We start from the raw sequence: 20,415 nt of genomic DNA on the forward strand, positions 1-20,415 counted from the left end.
TTATACATAACTAGAGGGAGTACTCTGTAACATTAAAAACAAATCCTTTTTCTGTTAGTAATTTGTGCCCAAGGTCGTTGCTTCGAAAATAGATATCCGCTTAACTTTCCCATAAACTTATACACTATTTTTAACCTGAAAAAAATTTAATAAAATGTATGTCAAAGATTTGCTATCAAAATAATTTATCTACCTTTTTACTTCCTTGTACGAAGTAAAAAGGAAGTATTGTAATCGCGAAAAGTTTCAGGCAGCATATTTCAACGAAAATATCCATTTTCATCGCTATCGAATGCAATTTAACTATGTTTTTTCGTGATATCTGTACTTAAGGACAGAATAAAAGACTCGTTTTCTCAAAAAAAAAAAAAAAAAAAATATATATATATATATATAAAACTGCTTTAAAATTAATTCAGAAGAGAATTTTTCGTGGCGTCTGTACGAACGTATGTACGTACGTGCGTATATACGTATCTCGCATAACTCAAAAACGAGTAGCCTCAGAATGTTGAAATTTTGTATATACGACTGCTATAACATGTCGATGTGCACCTCGTATTTTGGTTGCAATCGGCCGCACCAAACGTATATAAATATATTTATATATATATATATATCCACTCTGTTACCCGGCTCAGTGATCTCAGTTTCTTTACTCTTATGTTTTGTAAATTGCACATTTTTTGCTTTAAAATGATTGAATTATGTTGCCCTTATTTTCCGGTTAAGGTTTTTATGCCTTTTGTAAATCTGTATGTAATATTTTTAGAATTATCAACAATTATAAAGTTGTTTAAGTGCCGCTAAGCCTTTTTTTATGGCGGCCATTGATTGTTTACATTTGAAACGGCAGACTAGTGTGTGTGTTGCCAATCTATAGAAACTTAGCTTCGGAACAACAAAGATAACGCCTTCATTTATTATTGCCAATTAAATCATGCTTAATCCTTTCTGAAATGTTTTCGAGGAAATAATTGTTTAAGATTTACTTCGTAATTTTTAATATAGATATTTTGAGTTTTTATGTATTTTTGCCTTCTCGAGAAGTGAGAACGGAATTAATTGAATGAGAAATACTCAATCGTCTGTGAAAAACTGTTTCTTTTTTTGTTTTATTTGCTTGATTTCTTTTATACATCATTCTAGCTTTATTATAGTATTTGAATAGAACATGTGGCAACGATTTGATAATTCTATTCTTTAAATGATATAAATTTTGTGCATTATGAGTTATAATATGAACGATATATAATATTGTTAAGTGAATCTAGCGCCAAAGTGTCGCTATGGTAAACAAATACTAGAGTGAATTTTAAAGAATGCATTTATTCTATTGTGGTTTATGCGCTGTCGGCGAAGTAGATTTAATTCAATCCAATAAGTTTAAATGAAATGCAAGAAAAAATGCGTATAATTTAATATTCCGTACAGGGAAGTCATGTGGTGTACACATCAAAGTTTTTATAATGCAGAGGAAAAATTTAATAACAAGCAACATACACAAACATGAAATAATAATCTTAGGATAATGTTACGAAGCCAGAAATAACTAAAGACAAGTTAAATAAATAAGTGCAGACAATATTGTGACTAAAACAAGCTACAAAAATTACTTTTTTTCTGAGATATTTAAAAGCTATTTCTAATGGGCGGAGCAATTTCTCGTGATATCCTTTTTTCAAAAGTTCTCGTTATCTAGAGTTTCTTGCATCTTATATTGTGATTTATTACTCTACCTATTTCGTAAAACTTTTACGTGCCCAATTTATATTATGGAAGACAGACATACCACACTTTTATGTGCCTAAAAGTTGGCTGAGGTTCAATTGATTAGGAATCATAGCTCTAAATCATTGTTTAGTTTTATATTCTTCACGGCTGTTCTTAAATGGACATGAACTGGCAACTCTTAGAGGGAGGCAATTTATTTCAGGTGTTTATGCCGTTCGATATCTAGCGCAGCTGTCGCGTTCTTTCTGGGAAAAAATTAACCAAAAGAAAAATTGCTTCCTGAATTGTGAGCTTTCAACAGCTTGGGAGTAGTAGACCTCCATATGTGTGTATGTGTATGGATGTGCGTATGTAAGGGGGCAGCAGTAAGTTTCAGTCTGCCTTAGTCAGAGCCATTTTTTACCTTTTCGAACACTTGGTAAAAAATGGCTCTGACTAAGGCAGACTGAAAGCGATGGTGGTGGTGGATCAAGCAAAGAAACTTCGGGAAGTGACTTTTTATTTTTGAATATTTCCTCTACGAAGAAGGTATGTTAATTTAATTTTAGAGTGTTTGACTCTAATTTTAAATTAATTAACTGTAATTTTAAATTTTGGAGAAACGAAGGAGATTTCGCAGCAGTTTTTCTCTTTATTTTGAAAAAGCTAAGAAGTAGTGCTACATGTCTAAATATAAATTTGTAGAATGGAAAAATTTTAATTTTTGTCACCAAAATTGTAAAGAAATCGCCAAACGTCGCCAATCTTGGCGAATATTTGGCGATATTTTGGTCCTTTTCCTGTGTCCCGTAATAGCCATAGTAACTGCATATTTCCTCTACGAAGAAGCTATGCTACTTTAATTTTAGAATGCTTGAGTGTAATTTTGAATTAAATGAGTTTTGAAGAAACGAAGGAGATTTCACTCAATTTTGATTTTATTTTGAAAAATCTAAGAAGTGATACATGCCTAAAATATAAGTTTGAAACCTAGAAAAATGTTTTTAATTTTCTAGGAAACGAATTAGGAATTAATGTTATTATATCAAAGATTAGACATTAAAGGTTGCATTGTATCTTCAAAATAAAGTATTTTTCCATGCATAATGGGGTCGTACAGCTCCGATGATAAGTTGACAAAATTTATTTCATCACTAAATGGAAACAGCTCCGATGATAAGTTGAAAAAATTTAGATTTTCAACAGAAACACTTCAGACATCTGAAATTTACCACTAAAATAGTCATACATCTCCTCACATTATCACAGAGTACAATCTGAAGTTACACTACAAACTACTAATGAACATTTAAAAATGCAAACCGTATCTAAAGATCGAAGTTAGCTCGGAGATATCTCAATACTGCGACTAACACTGAACTAATAACCGAAAGCAGATGCTTTCTTTCCGGTCTTAAGTAGTTTTCACCCGGCCACCGAGGTATTTCTAATACTTCTTGTTTCTCGAAATTACTGGAAGGCATATGAGGGCGGAATTACGGTTACAGATACACAGAACATCAATTACTAGGCCTATTAAGGGATGCAGAGACAAGAGCAAATTATCGCCAAATGGTACCCAAATTTAGCAACTTTTGGAGATTTAAGGACGAATTTGGCGAAAAAATTAGTTATCAAAACCGCTACCAGCTTGGCGATAACTCGCTAATTTGGCGAGATAGCAATTTATTCAATGTTAAAAAGCCTTGCCCCTGTATTTTTACTTTTCCGACAAGCTTCGCTTCTTTAGATTTTCATTTTACGTTATGCAGAAAAAAACATCAAATTCAGACATAATTTCGCTAAAATTATCTGTATGTGTACAAAATTATTAACAGTATTATATGCAGAAAGTTATGGATTTTTTTAAAATTTAGAACATTATATTGCCTTTACAGAAATCTTGATAGAACTCTTTTGTAGCTTCTTACCACATTCCTTCGAAAATATTAAAACCACTTTTTCATTACATAAATTTTCGCCGGTAGTCTTTCAACTTTCATATCACTTGTTCCGAAAGTTTACACGCTGTTTCGAGTGTTACACGATCAAATGTTTGGTTCTCAATTATTTAAGTTAGTGATTAATTTGTTTGAATATGAGAGAGGTAAGTATTTATCTGGATTTTAACAAATGCCGTATCATTATGGTAGGTCATCCAAGCATCATGGTCAATCCAAGCAGCGAAGAATCGAAATCAGTTTAGGTCCTCGAAAGATGCTCAATATCTCAAAAAGTTATATCTTACTAGTTTCTCTCAAGGTTACTGTACACTAACTACCAATAAGTATTTGGATACCTATGGCAGAGCACAAAATAAAATTTATTCATATTCAATAGCTGGTAGAATCACCCCGAATGCAGCTACAGCCTCAACCCTCCTCGGCACAAGTCCTTGTATGACGACTATTGGGATTTGCTTCCATTCCGGTTTAAGAAAATATGTAAGTTTCTTCACCGATGGGAACAATTTAAAAAGTGAATTTCCACTTTATAGTTGACTACGAAAAATGCTCATACAAAATGAATAGCCCTTCTGGGCAATTTGCCCCTTTGGGGTAATAATTTTTTAAGTCATATATCGTTTTAATGATAGTCTGGGATTTTAGAATAAAATCTTAGCCTTTAGCCTGGAATTTTATTGCTTTTATTTTAAATTGGAACGTGTACACTTCTTTGAGATACTTGTAGAGTTGCGCGCCTCCAACCTGCACGCAACCAAGAGGTGACTGTTGAAACTGGAAAATAGACAGAGTCTTGCTAAGGGTTTAAGTCCCTTTTTATTCAACTTAAGAAATTACAATTACGTGCTCTTGACGCTCACAAACTACGCCGACCCGGCGGTAAAATAAAAATAAGAACCTAAAAAGAAATAATAACAAGACTCTAACTACGAGGCTCTCTAAAAGTAACTAAACTCACCACGTTTTACAATACCGCTGCTAATTCAGCAAACTTTGAATATCGCGTTGAACGATTAATAATTCTCCGAGGCAAGCACACAGGCCGAAACGCGGGGTTCTTCAATTTCTGGCTAACTACCTCCGCGCTCGTGAAGTAAGAACAGCACATCTCGAACTCGTTTCCTTTCTATTTAACTCAGAATACTTCCGCTGATAATTTGAATCCTTGCGCGTTCTACTAAAATTTACATACTCTGGCATTGGCAGTTCCAGGGGAAAGTAAGGCTTGACAGGAAAGATAGTTTAAACTTAAAATAAATTTTAATAAAATAAATATAAACCCTACATACTAAACTGAAGTTTTTAGATTGCAGTTTTCTTCTTTATGTATATAATTAAAACTTTTAATAGTAAATATTTCTTCAAAGTTTTAAACAAGAATCTGGAGTCTTTATATTGCATCTTCTTGTTTTCATTTTTATTTAAAATCTTTACGATTTGTAAAGTATATTTCACATGGCAAATTCCGTGTTTATATTTTGCTGCGAGAGCTAGTAAGTTAGCATACATAATATGCATGACAAACATGTATAATATTTATACGCTTAACACATAAATATTATGAAACAAATAATATTTGTAAGCACTGAACCTCAATTCCTTCTTACACGAAAAGAAAAACAATCTTTATGAACTAAAAAAATACTTAATAATAAATTGGCCAGCAGCACTTTCTAGGAAATATGAAATATTTGTAAAGATTTTCTTCGTCATCCTATGTGATCTGAAGCTTGTCTGAGAGAAAACAAAATATTCTTCCAGTAGAATTATGATCGAAACATTTCTCTTGAGGGAGAGATAAATATGATTATAAGTAATTTTTTTAGCGTTGATATGTTGGGGCGTTTCTATTTTTGCTGCAAATGGAAAGGATATTTATTTGAGAATTGTGGAATTTCCAGAAACTAATGCAGCTACATAAACTTGGAATGAAGTAGAGTGAATGGATACTTATCTTTGTTAGTAAAAGTATATTAAGGCTTATGTCTTCAATAATCTCTTGGAGTGTTCACTTAAGTCAACAGTAATACTTCTTAGACAATCATACACACAAAGGACACCTACTCGAATGCAATACAATATATGTATTATGTATTAAATATTAAATGTACAGATTATGAACATTTAAATAATTAAATTGAGTGACACAGATTAAATACACATAAATAAATTAGACACATGCAAATAATAAAATTGATTAACGTCTACATTAAATTATTTAAATCTACAGATTATGTACATTTAAATCGATTAATAAATGTTAAATGTACAGTTTCTGAAGTTTGTCCATAATAGAAAATTGTCCATCCTTATGAGCTTTGGAAATAATCGCATTTGGAATAGAATAAATTTAACGCAAGGTCATTCCTTCCTTTTGGATAGAATTCCTTTTATTTGGTATATTTGATTATGGCAAGGCGCTCGAGGGCTGCTTGCCTTGGAGAAGTGATGTCTTCGTGGAGGGCCTTCTAAGGAAGACTGGCTTGTATAAACCTTACACGTGGGGAAAACCAAGAAAATGCCCATGCGAAAAAAGCCAGCCCGTTCACCGTGATTCGAACCCCAGATCGAACCACCAGTGCTCAGCGACTTCACCGCTCAGCCACTGGTGGGCCCTTAAAATTTGGAAAGATTGGTTCTTTTAATTAAAATTTAAGTTATGAGTAATTAAAAGCGAATTCTGTGCTTCTGAAATTTAATTAAATTTAAAAGCTTTTCCAATTGAAGCAATAATCTGAGGTTTGATTTAGTTTACTGGATTATGGCAAAGCACTCGAGGGCTATCTTCGTAAAGGGACAGTGCCTTCGTGGAGGTGCGTTCTAAGGAAAAGTGGTTCGTACACATATTATAATAAGAAAACGTCCATGCAGCCAGCCCGTTCGCCAAGATCCGAACCTCGAATCGAACTACTAGAACCTCGAACCGACTTTACCGCTCTGTCGTTAGTGGGCCGAATAATCTGAGGAATTGAAAGTTAAGACAATTTTGCATTTTGCCTTATTGACTGAGTTCACTATTCTTCCTTATTCACCGAGTTCTTATCTTTGTTTTAATTGCATCTGATTTAACAGACAGCAATATAACACAATCTCTCTATTGTATTTTTATGTAACTGCATTGTTACATGAAAACATTCATTATATTTAATTTATTTACTTATTTTTTTTATTTTATCTAGTTTTATATTGACTCACCATTGCATTTATTTATTTACATCTGTTGTATTTACTCATCTGCTCTTTTGAATATTGGTTGTTGGAAATTTATCACAATCTTGTTCAATCATTTACTCTACCTTTCACAGCTGGAGTATATATGTAATCGTCAAACACTTTGTTCAAAGGGTGTTAAATATAATTATAGTAATTGTAGAGATTACTGTATAACTATAGGATAATTATAACTGTAGGGTTTACTGTATAACTGTACTGTCTTTTTGTCCGATATGTTAACACCCACTAGATCGGTTGCCGTTTGTTGGCGAAAAGTAAGAAAGAACTAGTCTTATAAGTAAGCCTCAAACGTATGAAATGTTTTAAACCATCTCCATTTTTTGGATAAAATGAAAACATTAGAGTATCATTCCGAAATAAGTTAAATGTATTAATATTCTGATACGCTTCTAAAATTATAAGTCCAAATTATCCATGGATATCCATGGATACCCTCACTTTTCAGGCAATCGTCGACTAACTAAGGTGGACAAGCGTTGTCGTCCATTAACAGGAAAACAAGACCAACTACGCCCCTGTAAAGTTAAACATAAAACTCTACAATATCCTTTCTGCACTTCATAGCAGTCAGGAAACCTTTCTCAAACACATGCAGGGCAGTTCAACGTAGTGCTTGCTCAAACCGTTACATGATCCTTTTTCCTGATGAGGGAAGGGATGGTATCGTGTTCCGGGTTCTCATCTTTGTTATGTTTTTATGTAACGTTTTCATGTTATGTTCTATGTGATGTTTTTTTGTTGTACAGACATGCTTCTGTTGTCTTGAAATTGCCCAAATCATCGTTCACTATTTAATAAAGTCAAGAAAGCAAGATGCCCCTTGCTTCTCCACTTTGAAGCAAAAAATATATAAACGATGAGGTGAAATGTGAGAGAGCACATTTCTTGAAGCTATTTATCTCAGAAACGTCCTCTTTCAAATAATGAGTGACTCATTTCAGGAAGAAGCTTGAAACTCGAAATTTGCTAATTCTTTTTGAATAACTCTGTAAATTGCAGTTATTACTTATCAGAAAAGAATTTAAAAATATCAAAGCTGTGCACTCTGGAAGAGATAATTAGAGCTATTTCAAGCAAAACTATTGTTATTGTTCTTGGCTCTAATCTCACTTGTCTGACACAGTCAGAAGAATCTCGCAAAATGTATCGTCACAAGGAGTACAGGACTGGGTCTGTCGTTGGCATAAACTTTATATAAGACAGTTCGATTTTGCCCAGCTCCGCTCCAGTTTTGAAAGAGAGCACTCTGGGAGATGCATCCACGAGTGTGTCCTCTTTTACCCCTACCACCAAACCACTCTAGAGGACTTTCCCCTTGCCATATAGTTTGCGTGTCCCCATGCTGCGTAGATAATATGTATTTATAAACATTCATGCTTTCTCAGGAATTCAAACTGGGATCCTTTGGTACTATAATCAGAGTTAATAACGTATTCATCACTAATCGCTATCCAGTCTGAACAAACCAACGAAAAACAACAGCAATAAACAGAAGGAAACTAGAAATGAAAAATTTGCTACTACTAATTTAAAGCGTTCATGTTATCAGGTTCAATGTTCCGCCTTACTTTCTTTGGGAACATTCAAAGACCTGACTCGGAACAGGGAGCTTACTAAAGCTATGTTCAATAAATGTGGGAAGTAGACAAGATACACAGGAAGGGTATACGAAACCCTTCATTTTTCACTCTTTACAATGATTTCCGGACTTCGGAATACAGAGACCAACGACTTGTGGTCTGAACGTAAGAATATAAAAATATTAACTAAACTCTAACTTGACTTTGGAATAATAAACAAGGGCCTACGTGAAAAATTGGCCGTATATTAACAGGAAGCCGTATGTAGTACAGAGAACTGTTAACACTACAATACGTTTAAAATTATTAAGAGGATTAAACCTCTGGCCTGGAAGGCAACCAGCAACCGAGTAAAACTGCTAAGGCAAGCGGCCTGCTTCGACTAACTCCTTCCTCTCTCTTGATTGGCAAAAAGCCACAACTTAAGTACTTGGCGTTCGCCAGACAAATTTGCATAAATAAGTTAAAGCTTTTAATTCTGGACAGAAGTAGAAAATAAGAAGTGATAGTAAAGATTTAAAATAAAATAAACGTTAGTAAAACTTAAGATCCTTACAATGTAAAATTAATTTTAATATCATTGAGAGAACTAAGCAGATTTTGAGAAAAATATTGTTTATTCTTTCGCAAGAACTTACGGGACATCGTTTACAAAGTGTTTTCATACAGTATAATTACATATGTACAATAGTGTGCAAAATTAGAGAATTTAAAAACTATGTCTATTTTTTATGAAAAGTATTGAACCCCAAAGTACTAATTATGCCGTCGAAGAAAAATGCAAATATTCAGAATTGGAACGTAAGCATACACGTGCGTGTCTGCGGAGCTGTGATTGAGGAAAGGATATTACCTCACAAGGGGTTTTCTGCGATTTGTTTGAAGCGCTGTTATAGCACAATAATTTATGATGGCCGGAACAAAGCACGCAATATGCGTGCTAATCACGGCATATGTTTGGAGTAGGAGTTGGAGTTCAGCAATTAGTGTGCTAGTATTCCTTCACGAGTTTCGCAGTGTTTCTTGCAAGAGTCGATTAAATTTTATGAAGCATCAGGTAAAATGAATAACTACGAACGTACATATTACGAAATAAGACACAGAATTGTCGGTAGATTGGAAGTAGACCACTGATATTCGGCGTAGCTGTATTTGAGGAGAGCCCGGAACACGATACCATCCCTTCCTCGTCAGGGAGAAGAATCATATAACGGTTTGAGCAGGGACTATGTTGAACTGCCCTGCATGGGTTTGAGAAAGGTTTCCTGACTGCTATGAAGTGCAAAAAGAAGATTGTACAGCTTTATGTTTAACTTTACAGGGGCGTAGTTGGTCTTGTTTTAATGTTAATGGACGACAACGCTTGTCCACCTAAGCTAAGTTAGTCGACGATTGCCTGAGAAGTGAGGATATCTATGGATATCGCATGAATTGTCCATCCAGATCTTATGATCTTAACGCTGCACAGCATGTCTGAAAAGCTATTGAGAGAGCAATCTGATTAGGCCACTACCCTCCGAAAATCATCCCAGATTTGAAAAGTACAATACAGCAAAAGTGGCATCGACTGCCATACATCAGGCGTTGCATCAACTGCCACAGGAATTCCTCAACTGCCTCCTATCTGGTATGCCGTCAGAGGGCATGACATGCCCAGCTGTGAAAAGGGACCATATATCATATTAGATCCATTTTCAATTCGATATCACAACGCAGACTTTGGACATCCCTGCAGTATGAAGTTAACTAATAATCATGTTTACATAAAATGACATTTGAATGGTACATTTCTTTCTCTGATGTAAATGTGTATTTATACCAAATTTCATTAAAATCTATCCATTAGGTTTCAGATATTCGATATAATGTGCAAATTCTCTTAATTTTACACACCAGATTATGTTAAAGTACGTGAATTCTTTCAACAAATATTATATCAAATCAGATGCTCTGGAGGCGATATAGATCCATAAAAATATTTTGGTTGTCACTAATGATTCCAATGGAAAACTTTATTGACCGTCCACTTTTCCAGAATTTATTTTATAGCTACATTTGTTTCTCCATAGACAATTTTATTCTCGCCAATAAGTTTCATTCATCTTTCATAACCATAACCATGCAAATTAACTCAAATTATGCCGATTTATGTTCTTTATTATTAATTACTAAAGCATTTATTCCAGTGGTTATTATTTATAATTTTAGCAATACTTTTAGTAATCTTATTATCTTTAATACTTATACTTAAAAACCTCTTAAAAACAATTAGCGAAAATATATGAGCGAAAAAATCTAATGCAGTTATAAACAGCGCCAAAAATAATTAAGAAGATTTAATAAAAAGTCCTTATAATAAAAGTTAAAGATATAGAAACATATAGAAAAGTAATACTTATTTATCGAAGAAACTTATTATAAATTTGCTAATTCAGAAACTAAAAGCTATTCCACCAGAAATGAAACTGCCAATATATAAGCGATACGCACAGAAGAGCAAACGTAATTGAATGGTACGGAATGCCATTTTATAGAATTAAAATTTTACTGACTATTACGCTAATTATCTGCCACAGGATAGTGAATTAAAAGATTAAAAGTCCCATTGAGAAGGAACTTATTAATTAATACCTCAGCAAAGGACAGACATTCATCGATCGAATTTTAATGTTCAGATATTCTGGCGAAATTAAATGAGCGTGTTAAACAAATCTGATATTAAATATTACATTATCATTGTTTCATGTGCATATTAAATGACATGTATAATGATTTTCTGTATGGCGTTTTGAAGAAGTCAATTCTCAGGGAAGAAACAGTCTGAATTTCGTCTTTGATGTTCTCACAGTAAATTATAATCTGTCGTGTATAGGAGCAAAAAACTTATGTATATGTTACGGTGAAACACCGAAATCTGGAGAATGTCGACTTTCACCGGTGAATGTCAACATTCACATAGTCGCTTGGTGTATGTCCGAAATATTTTTCAAATACTCTTATTTCTGACTTACACCGGTGAATGTCGACATTCACCATGTGCCAATGGTGAATGTTGAACATATAAGAATATTATATTTTCTTATCCGTAATTTAGTCTCGAAAAAACGCACTTGAGACTTAAAATAAGAACTTAAGAATATAAGAACTTAAAACACATAGTACATTCAAAATGAGAAAGGAAAATAATAGAAGTTAAAAACTTAATAAATTATGTGATTCCTATCTTATTTATTGCAACAACTTAAACTATTATGACACTTTGAATTGCACAAGAGGTCCTTGCTTTTACAACTGCATTTATTTGTGGAACACTTCCTTTTGCAATGACAGCGTGTAAATATACTCCTCTCTTTTCGACCTACACCAGAGCATATCTGTGATTGTCGACATACACCGGTGAGAGTCCGAATGTACAAGAATGTAATGCAATGTTCGATCTTTCACCAACGTATTTGGTGAATGTTGACATTCTCCGGTGAAAGTCGACATTCTCCAATTTCAGTCTTTCACGGTAATATATATATCAAGTCGGTTTTGTAGATAGCCATAAAATCTACATTAGCATATGAAAATTAATAAAGTTTCGGCTTTGGTATTTTCATAACAAATTATAACCTGTCGTATATGAGCAAAAAAACTCATGTATATTTCAAATTGATTTTGTAGATATTAACTATTCATAAAATTTACATTAGCATATAAAATAAATAAAGATTCGACCTTGATGTTTTCATAATAAATTAAAACCTGTCCTATATGAGCAAAAAACTCATGTATATTTCAAAAAGATTTTGTATTCATTAACTATCCATAAAATCTACATTAAGATATAAAAATAAATAAAGTTTCTATGCTTTATTTGCTGAAATAAAGTTTTTGATTACTAACTGAAATCTAGATGAACTTAGAAGTTTAACTTTTTTACCAGTGAATTAGCTGTTTAATTGAACAAGCAGGATTTTTTAAAACCAAAGAACATGCTTGTTACATGTTGTTAATTAACTTCTGTAACTATTCTATAGTGATTCCGTACTGCTATTACATCTTAAATTGGTGTTTTTTAGTAGGCGCTGAATTTCTTAATGAACCACTTGCTTTAAATTTCATACAAAGATTTTCTTTCAGGTTAAACTTTAACGATTTTCTAAGACACCGAAGATTTCCTGTCCTTTTTCATGCTAATGAAAGGAAACTTTTCGTTTAAAAGGTAAAGTTAATTACTATCTCAGATGTGGAATTATTTATATTTTGCCTCTGATATCATTATATATTACTTTATATATAATTTGCTATACATTTATGCTGGCTGCTGCAAATGATTAAAATACAACGGCACACGGTGCTTCTAATTGTTTGAGCCCAATTTGTAAATATATATATAAATATCTAAATTTAATACTATATTTATTGTTAATCTAGCTCAAATGTTCAAACATTTTTCATGACACCTTTGTTTTTTTGAAGTGGCACTGTTTCGAAACGTTTACAATAGCGAAGAGTCCTTTACAATAGCGAAACGTCCTTTACAATAGCGGAAAGTCCTTTACAATAGCGAAAAGTCCTTTACAATAGCGAAATCTCCATTTTTTTATTGTAAAGAATGTATGCTGCTTTACAGTGCTATCAAGTAGAAAATTAAATAATACTTTATAAGGTATTTCTTCCGCCTTCTAGCATCCCTTCGTAGGGTAATGGTTTGTACGCTGGGCGCGTATTCCAGAGGTCCGTGGTTCGATTCCCGGCGAGGGCGTTGCTCATTTTTCATTACTCCTGCTTTAAAAAATAACCCAATGATTCTACAACTTGAAATACCATAAATTGAAACTGTATTCGAACTATATATTGAAATCTTTCAACAAGACATTGCCACTTCCCTGTCGCACGCAGTTCCAAACGTTTTCTTTATTATCAGCATGTACCAGTTTTCCTTACCCGCATAAGGTCGCCCAATTTGCCCATCATTGGTCACGCGTGGGATATAATTGCTTGAATGATAGCCATTGTTGCAACACCTGTAGCTATTGCTATAAAGATCACGAAAATTACAACCCTAAATGCCCTATAAAACAGCCATATGTTGTAAAAGTCTTAGCCTTATATCATAGACTTCCGTGCAATTTACGGTCAATAAAACATCCAACTGTGACAAACTTGTTAAATTAAGCAAAAGCTGTCAGCAACGAAGAAAATGGAACTATACTTCAGTATAGATACTAGACTCCAAAAATACAGAAGCGGTTATATTCCCAGTAAGCAAAAGTAACAGAACTCAACGTTTTAAAGAGTAGCCTAAAATACTAAAAAACAAAGCAACCTGCGAAATTCATCTCATTCTTCTCGCATGTTTTGGTGGTATAAATGGTAAGTACGCCCAGCCAGTAAATTTAAAAATCTGTAGTTTGAATTACATGGAAAGTACAGTCCTTATGCTTCTCAGCCCAAAGTAATTAACGGTCTCTAGCGGAACTCGAACTAAAAAAGGTGGAAAAGACAAAACCTTATAGAGTTTGCTGAACTGTTTGTGGTGCAACTCGGCAGTTCCTCTTTAAATGGAATCAATAAATAAAAATAAAATACAAGCCCCCCCCCAAATCTGAAAGGTTTCAAATTTTAAATTACGCCCAAAGGGCCGTTTTTTTTTAACGTTTTGTGTGGTACCTGTATTTATTAAATATCGCGTTCTTTGCACTTAAACCATAAAATTCAGTTCAATAGCAATGTCGCAAAATAATTTTAAAATGTGCCTATCTTTAGAATTTCCGATACACAGTTCTTCGCCATCTGGAGATAAAAAGGTTCTTTTCCCCCGCCGTAGAGTGTTGCCATTGCTCGCTTTTAAATCGTCGAGTTTGTTACCAAAAAATGCGTTAAAGTTTTACAAAATATGAAATCGATCATAAAACAAATTCCAAATTTCAAATTTGGTCTTCCACATGCCCATGTTCGTAGGAGGATGACGTCATTCAAAATTTGATGGCTTTAGGAAGCGTTGTTTTATCACAGTGCGAGAAATAGACATACATTTATTCAGATTTTTCATTATTTAATTTCTTCAAATATAATGCAAGACTCTAACATTTGGTGGCAACAGTTTGAAAAGTGAAACGAACATTTATAGTGATTCAGCGCAAAATCGCTAAACGAGAACTATAGTCCTTCAGGGATAAAGCCCCTTTGGACTAAAAAAAAAAACTATCTCATTTCATTGATCTGCTGTTGTGCAAATAGTTAGCACCCCAGCTTTTCAAATTGGAATATCCATGATTTTTTTTAATACATAAAATCTTCCTGTGCCTGGACTAAATTCAACATGGAGGCATAATCCCCCACTTGGGGACAGTTTTGACACTTAGCAATTTTTGTTAGTAAAACAGACAATATGTTTGACGACATAAACGCTTATTTGGAGACATTTTTCTGTCACTTAGCGACTTTAGCAACATCTTTTTTTTTTAATCTCACTGTGCGACAAGAGATATAAGAATCATTAGCTGGTTGAAGAGTCATTAGGAGTTTTGAAGTAGGAGATATGAGAAAGGTTCAACTCCTTCGCCGGGCCCTTTGTGATGCACCTGGCCGAGATTTTCCACCTCCGCCACTTGTACAGAAAATTGAGGAACACGGGTTAAGATGAATCGTTCTTTGACTTTTCGCGATAATTTAAACTCCAATTTTCGTGTTTTTTTTGCCTTACTAGTTGAACTTGTATTATCCATATCGCTATTTGATGTCTGATTTTATATCTGTTACTATGTAGGAAAAAAAATGGTGTCACACAGCTTTAAACTCTTGATAAACGTGACCGTCGAACCTGTTCGAACTTCGACATCAGCTTCGAGCTTTGGCGCATTTTGGCGACAGATATTTCACGCATGCGCAGTTGTGTCCTTTTTCGTTCGGAGGGAGCTACTCCTGCTGCTGCGAAGCTTTCCTTCTTAACAATACATATTCTTTGCCGTTACGTTACTCCACGAAGGCCCTAACGTTACTCCACGAAGGCATGCTGGAAGGAGGAAGAAAATATCTTACATACTGCCCCTTTTAAAGGGCAACTCTCAAATACGCGCTGAGTGTGCTAGGCGAAGACATGTAGAAAGGAGGGAGAAAATTTCGAAAAGGTGCAGCTTTTTATTACTGAGTCATTTAAGCCTCAGCCATAAAAGAATATTGCAGATTATTTAAGAAACCAATGAATTCAAAATAAAACATTTCAAGTTTCAAAGTTTTGTTTTCAAAAGAGTTTCAAAATGCTTAACGAAACTTGATCATCTGAAATTAATAACACGCTTTAGTTAAACGTACTCACCAGGGACAGTTTACTTTTCAGAAATAGAAAATATTTTTGTAGCGTGCTTGCAATTACCGAAGAATAATTAGGTAAGTGCCTGAATATTTCTCTTTTGTTTCTTGGAGAATATATTCTAAAGCTTACATAGCTACTGATAAATATACATAACCTTAGAAATTGGGAACCGGTGTATTTATCCTAGGCCAAATAAACTGCTTTAAAGCGAAGAGAAATGTTATTCTTTCCTTTTCCACTCCAGTGTGCGGTAATAAAAGGAAAGTAAACATATGTCTTTGTTTTCACAAACGGAGGAATGTTTACTCGGAAAGACGTGTGCATAACGATGAGGATATTAACGGCAAAAGAGCGGAAGGTATATGAAATTTAAAACAGTGAATCCAGTAATACCTGCTTAGAAACTAAGCTGATGTGTTATTGTTAATATTTTTATCATGTATGTATTACATACAGTTAGTAGCTCGGAAAATCTAGTTAAATAACGAGAAATGTTTTTGGTTCATTTTGTTATTTCGCTTTATGTTTTGAAAAGGAAAATTTAACTGTAGCTTATGGAACTGAAACAACTGTATTCATTTTGCTTCTTACAGCAATGAAAGTTTTGGATTATTCAAGCGGTCGTTTTTTCGGGGGGGGGGTAATTTGGAATGGAAAATTTATCTTCTGGAATACAAACAAATGCCCAATAGCCATATTACTTCTTCTTAAAGTAGGAGGATTTGCTCATACAAGCCTCTACAAAAATATTACATTATATTATATTTCTCCCACCTTCCAAGCCTGCCTTCGTGGTGTAGTGGTTAGCAAACTGAGCCGGTATTTCAGAGGTCCGTGGTTCGAATCCCGGCGAAGGCGATTGCATATTTTTCATCTCCCTGGCTTCCAAAAAATCCTAATGACTCTACAGTGGCGCCCGAACTAAAAGAGTGGTGGATGACGATTTCTCCCCACCGATGAATTGGCGATTGGGTTCCCTAAAAAGACCACAGTCGCCCTCTAAAAGAGGGAGTATATAGGGTATTAATCCCACCTTACTAGCGTGCCTTCGTGGTGTAGTGGTTAGCAAACTGAGCCGGTATATCAGAGGTCCGTGGTTCGAATCCCGGCGGAGGCGATTGCATATTTTTCATCTCTCTGGCTTCCGAAAAATCCTAATGACTCTACAACATTTGCTCAATTTAATCATTTCTTGGCATATTTGCATACGTCAGAAGGCTTACTTAACGGATGGTTTTAGCTAACCAGGCATTTTTATTTTAATGTTTTCCTGCCGTGTCTATTTTATGTCATCGATCACCAGAAAGCTGATTAGGTTACGTTTAAACCCAAAGTGAAGATAACATATAGTAGAAAGTAAAGCATTAAAAATCCAGTAATCCGTTAACGCAGCGATGTAGTCATCGCTTGAAACCATACATCTATAGCTACCGCGCGCTAAGAACTGTTGAATGATTGTAACCCTGCTGAAGCCCACCAGCGGCCGAGCGGTAAAGTCGCTGAACACTGGTAGTTCGGTCCGAGGTTCGAATCCCGCGAACTGCATGGGTGTTTTCGTGGTTTTTCCCATGTGTAACGTGTATACGAGCCAGTTTCCTTAGAAAGTCCTCCACGAAGGCATCCTTCCCTAAGGCAGATAGCCCTAGTGAGTTTTGCTATAATTAAATACACCACCACACCACCACCATTCTGCTGAAAGTTAGTGCTGGACGGAGGACAGCGAGTCGGAATCGAAATTTGTAGACACAATTTTGGTTGTTTTCCTAAAATTTAAATGCTTTTTGTTAATTGGAACCTCGCAACGGATTTGTGTTTGCGTGACTATGGCAAAGCCTCGAGGGCTATCTACCTAAGGGGAGGGATGACTTCGTGGATGACTTTCTAATTGAAACTGGCTCGTATACAAGTTACACATGGGGAAAACCACGAAAACGCCCATGCAGCTAGCCCATTCGCGGGATTCGAACCTCGGACCGAACTACCAGTGTTCAGCGACTTTACCGCTCGGCCGCTGGTGGGCTCTCGTAACGAATTAATTATAAATTTTAATTTGTAGTCTACAAGTAGTACTAAATAAATATTAGTTGAATTTGTCTTTATTGTAGTTCATGTACACGTTTAGATAGTTTGAGAAATATAAGACAGAGTTCAGAAGAAAATCGGTCTGAGTAAAATTTGATTATGTTGTAAAAGTGTGTTATCCTATTCCACCGTACTTGTTCTTTTCTAATAAATGGTGCTAGCAAGCCGAAGAGCCGTGGTTCAAATTCGGACGAAGGTACAATTACAGTTTCCTGCTTCTTGCTCTTCAAACTGTCACTCGAAATAAATTTGTAGTGGACTATCATGCCTGGATTTGGCCAACCAGGTTTCAGTCGCCCTTTGTGTGGGAAAGACTGTAGAGAATTATTACACTCTTTCTTCTGTACTGTAGTAGTGTAAGTGCTTAGCCTTTCATCAATTAATTATAAGATCTACAGCCCGAATCCCTGGAGGATTTAATTGTGTTTTTACATTTTCTGTACAGATAAATATAACAAATCCCTACAAAGCCGCCCAACAGTGGTTAGCGCCGCTGACTGCCGTGCCAAAGGGCCCGGGTTCGAATCCCGGAAAATGCCTGGATGTTTGTAAATGTACAATGTTGGTGTGGCATAAACTTCATAAATAAAAACTTCAAGGTTACTTTCTTCTGACCGATTTAACTTGTTACAATGGAAACTACAGCTGCGAGAAAAATGTCGAGTGGTTTAATTTTTCAGCTCTAGCATGTTTCATTCCGTGTTAAGCACGTAAATGAAGTCTGACTTGAATTGTAGTCTCACATCGGGTGAAGAAAAATAACTTCTGAGGTGAAGACGACCCAAATTACGATAGCAGAAGGAGGGTTGGAGGCGGCCTTGATGAGCCTATTTTGAAGCAACAGCCTATTGGGAAATTATTTTTCCTCGCTTGCGTTTTTCTGCCCTGTACCTGTATTTCGCAAGAAAAAAAAGCAAATTTATTATTATAAAAAGTTTATTATTAAGGAAAAAACAAGTTAAACAAGCAATAGCTGGTCATAGTAACTCTCTTTTAGTTCAAGATATGTAATATTTACTTACATATTTTCCAACAGGACGAAAACCTAAACTACTCTGGACACGTGCCCATATAAGGAACACTAGGCAACGAAATGGCAAAAGAAGAAGCAAATAGTACTACAAAAGCAATAACCTAATCCCCAAATCCAATATCACTTTTAAAATTAAGACTTAATTTCTCAATGGAAACTCATGTGGTCACACGATAATATAGGAAGAAAAATTTCATATCATTTTCGGCTTGTATCATACAGTCCATATGTGAATCAACACGAACAATAGATCATTACCCTGTTTGAATGTGCAATCACTACAGACCTCCACTTTCGTACTTTCACAAATGAAAATGCTCAAGGATGGTTCAAACTACTCAGAAGTAAATCTGTTCGTAAAAAAGTTCGAAATTTAATGGAATATCTCATAGAAAATTATGATAATCTAAAAGCAGCATAAATTAAGGCATCATAATTCCACATCAGCATTAATTCAAAGTAATCATCATCATATCAAAACAGCATAACTTCAATGTACAAACAATGAAACTTACTCCAGACTAACTATAAAATTTACCAGAGCTGTATCTAGAACTTACTTCAGAATAATTATTAAATTTATATGGCAAATAAACTTTTACAGACTTATGAACTGTGAACGTTTATGAAAAGTGAACCATTTATGAATTATTATCTATTTATGAACTGTGAACTATTATTACATTTCAGCATATGATCAAAATCTTATATTATTCATTGTGTATATAATCAGAATTTTGTATTTAAGTCTTCATTTATATTCTACATTATGCAGCCTAAATTGTATGTAAATATCATCAAAATTTCTATTAATATTTATACGAAGTACTGTCAATGTATGTCAAGTATATGTCAAAATTTTGGACAGATCAAAATCAAATTTTTACTGCAATATTATAAAATGTAAATAACATGGTCCCGTAAAGCTAAAAGTCTTCACAGTTGCTTACCCAGTGGTCAAAATACTGCATTAGCAATGAAATGGAACAGAGGAGGAGCGGGAGTCTTTTTCATCGGACCAGACGGAGTGCAGAAATGCCACAGTATTCCTGTTGGGAAAATCGCCTCCAACTATACATGCGAGCTTGTAGCCATCAAAAGTGCTCTGGAGATTTATCTCTCTAAAGAAGACCAGAGTTCCAAGGGCATCATCACCTTCTCTGATTGCAGATCAGCATTGCAAGCGATCCAGAAGGGCAAATGTCAACTCAGTCATCAGATCATTGAGCTCACAAACAAAATCATTGCTGCCCAAAGATCCTGCATCTTACAATGGATACCGGCTCATGTAAATATTTTTGGTAATGAGAAAGCCGATGAGCTTGCAAAGGCATCCCGTGATTCTCCTCAGCCACCTAACTGCCTAACCCTCGTTGATGCCAATGCAGTTGCCAGCCAAAGACTAAACAGTCAAGTTAAAGGAAACTCCATTCCGGAATTGAACTGTGACAGAGCCATATCGACTATCATAACTAGACTTAGGACAAATGACTTAAAAGGGTTGAG

This window comes from Stegodyphus dumicola, chromosome 8 (assembly GCF_044657685.1).
Source record: "Stegodyphus dumicola isolate Sdum_Otavi_A_Nest chromosome 8, ASM4465768v1".
NCBI classification, from domain to species: domain Eukaryota; kingdom Metazoa; phylum Arthropoda; class Arachnida; order Araneae; family Eresidae; genus Stegodyphus; species Stegodyphus dumicola.